The sequence below is a fragment of the Triticum dicoccoides genome, chromosome 6B (assembly GCF_002162155.2).
Source record: "Triticum dicoccoides isolate Atlit2015 ecotype Zavitan chromosome 6B, WEW_v2.0, whole genome shotgun sequence".
NCBI lineage: Eukaryota > Viridiplantae > Streptophyta > Magnoliopsida > Poales > Poaceae > Triticum > Triticum dicoccoides.
In genome coordinates, this window is record NC_041391.1 from 721,170,020 (window position 1) to 721,173,631 (window position 3,612).

The following is a 3,612-nucleotide window of genomic DNA, read 5'->3' on the forward strand; positions in this document are numbered from 1 at the left end:
CGAGACACGAATTCCTTTAGTCCCGGTTTGAGACACGAACCGGGACTAAAGGGAATCGCACCCTTTAGTCCCGGTTAGTGTCTCAAACCGGCACTAAAGGTCTAATCTTTAGTTCCGGTTTGAGATACGAACCGGGACTAAAGGGCATCACACTCTTTAGTCCCAGTTCGTGTCTCAAACCAGGACTAAAGGGCTCATTTCAACTGGGACTAATGACGTTAGCCGCTCGAACCGGGACTAATGCTTACATTAGTCCTGGTTCGTAATGCAACCGGGACTAATGTGTATATTGAGCTGTGACCAAAGCCCTGTTTTCTACTAGTGGAATTTCCCATTTCTCTCGTACCCTTGGAAAGTCATTATATTCGAAGAAGGTAACTGGGACAGCAAGTACATTTCATCTTCAACAGCGGCGTCATGCATGGCACGTGTCTGCAACCAACCGGTGAAAGTTCCCGTTTGTTCACGTGTAATCCAGTCGTCACACTGCTCTGGGTATTTGGAGCGTAGAATATTCTTGTGTTCCTCCATATTCGGCGCCACCAAGGCAGAATTTCATAGAATTGTGCAGTGTGCTTGAGTGAGAGAATGCCCATCCATACATATTATTTGTTTCGATTCTAGCATGCCATTTCCACCCAGTCTGACTTATGCCGCGATTGAGGAACACCAATCGGCTTAAGGTCAGGAATAAAGTCAATACAAAATTCAATGACCTCCTCATTTTCATGGACTTTGGACATGCTTCCTTCGGGCCTAGCACGGTTATGAACATATTTCTTTAAGACTCCCATGAACCTTTCAAAGGGGAACATATTGTGTAGAAATACAAGACGCACAACGTTAATCTCTTCGCATAGGTGAACTAGGACATGCGTCCTGATGTTGAAGAAGGATGGTGGGAACAACAACTTGAAACCGACAAGACATTGCACCAAATCATTCTCTTACCTTGGTATGATTTCTAGATCAACAATTAAGTGTCCACGTACACATCCATCATGGATGGGGCATGCATGAATTATTTGTATCCAGGTAGCTCCCTACCTCCCTACCGCCCTCCCTCCCACCCTTAATTGGTTAATTAACCACCGCATCACCACTGCCATTTGGATTGATCGATCATAATTAGTCCAACTCAATCTCGGCGTCTTGCTCATGCAACACGCCAAGTGGTGTATGAGCATTTCCTTTTGCATGCATGTGTATGTTTGCATCTGCGTCTGTGTGTTTGAAAGAAAAAAATGGAATGAAGAAACATTTGTGATCGACAAAATCAAGCAGACCTGGCAACTGGATGAGCTGAAAATGACATGTCTACTATTTCCATGCAACATGGCATTGTCCGGGAAGCGTTAGGCTCATATATAATAGTCCATCTCGTGCACTTGTTAAGAAATTAATAATTGCACTCCATGTTCCAGCCGACCAACCTCGCCCTCTTAAGTCTTAATTCTACTGAGAACCCTAGGTAGCTACTACCTTCTTGTCCTGGTTTATTGGTCCCATACTATTTTATGCCAAATTCTGATAATGGATTTAATTAATAAATTGTAAATGCATGTTACAAAGCGACGATTTTTGATGTTGAGGGGCATCGGGCATACTAAGCGATGAGAGATATCCATTGAGGACATAAGTGAGAGAGATGTAGAAACAGGCAAGATAGCACACTAGGGGTTGGGACATGCGGCTGCGGTCGGGACGTCAAAGGATTCTACGGAGTTTCCACAAGCCTGATCACTAACCAATTCTTTAAAAAGAAATGACGTTGATACTTGAGTATGACTTCAATTCTTTCTAAAAATGCACAACGATGCATTATTTCCTATGAATAGACAGTCATACCTCTATATAAATCGCAAATCCAAAGCAACTTGTAGTGATGACTTTCTGTATCAATGGGACAATAATCTGTGTTGAAAAAAATAATTTGAGCAAAAGTATGTTGCTATAAGATGCACTTATCTAAACACACAGGTTTCTATGTGGTGATGCTATGCATACGTACATCTAAGATCAGATGCGTAGATGCTATTTTAACTTACACGCTTATGCATGCATTATCCTGTCATCGGCATTGTTACTCTCTACGAAAGGGGGATATGCTGATGATTCTTAATCAATCAAGTAAAATGCATCGGTCCTTGTAATCAACATCGTTAGTCTTGACAAGCAGTGGATATGCTGATGTTTCTTAATTAATGAAGACAAATTAATGCATTGTTATCATCGATATCCTTAATTCCGACAAGGAGTGCATATGCTGATGCATCTTATAAATTAACATTGAACAAAATGCATGCATTGTTATAATCGACATGGCGTAAGCTATGCAAATGGGAGTGCACTCATACATTTGTATTTATACACACACATACCTTGAACACAAGATCATCGCCACCAGAAAAGCAAAGGTTCTGTTAGGTATAGCATCCTCTTCTTCCCTAAAGGATGGCATGCATTTTTTATTATCGCATACATTTTCCATTAAATTATTCAGTAGACTGATTACTGTTTGGTTAGCAGATAATGCTTTAGATTATGACTTCTTATTGGCTTAGAGCATGTTTCCCATCTCTTTATCAGTTAATACCAGAGATTATTATGACATATTATTATTATTATTATTATTATTATTATTATTATTATTATTATAAAAATGAAACACCAGGCATGTTTCTCTTGATTATCTATGTATTTCTCCATTGTTGATGCTTGTCGTTAATTAACAGTTTCGAAAGGGAGGAAGGCTCGGGTTATCGCGTGATAAGGGTAGTCATGCCTGGTCCAGTGCCTGAATCGTGGCCGGGTCTGATTGGTACTGAACTAAATGCAGCAGTTCAGATCATCCATCAGGAGAGGCCTGATGTCACAATTGCTCGAGTACTCCCTCCAGGAGAGGCTCCATCCCCACCACCACAAGACCAAGTACGCGTCATCATTTACAACGGTGTCGGCCCGACGCCTAATACATATGTGGTTGTTGCTCCTACTCCATACATTGGCTAGCTAGCCTGCCTTACATGGCAGGCTTTATGTTTTGTGCCTTTATTATTAAAGGCTAGAATCGATTGAATAAAGTGAGCGAGTGTGATATCGATTGCCATGCATTAATAATTATAGAAAGTCTATGTGGGCATGCCTAAATTATATTGTTTACTCGTATATGTATTAGTGTGATAAATCTACAAATATTTCAATGAGTGTACTATTTGGCAATGGAATAATGAATTATGTATTTTATTCTTTTTCGATGAGTGGCTTGCTTTATATTGTATGTCTCATAAGATTTGCGCCATGTCATACTCAAGTATCAATGTACGTCTTCAAAAAGAATTGAATTCATACCCAAGTATCAATGTCAGTTCGTTTTCGAGAACCGATAGTGATAATGCAGGATTTCGTGGTGAACATTTTGATATATTATATGTTTTTTCCGACATCGTATGCAAAATTTATAGCCATTTTACTTTTTCATAACATGTTTTTGCAAAACATGTCCAAATTTAAGTTTTTTAATTTTCCTAACTAGTAGATGTAGTAATATAACTACATCTTGAAGGATTTTATTTTTTGAAGTTTTTATCATTTTCTTTTGTTTTTTTCAAA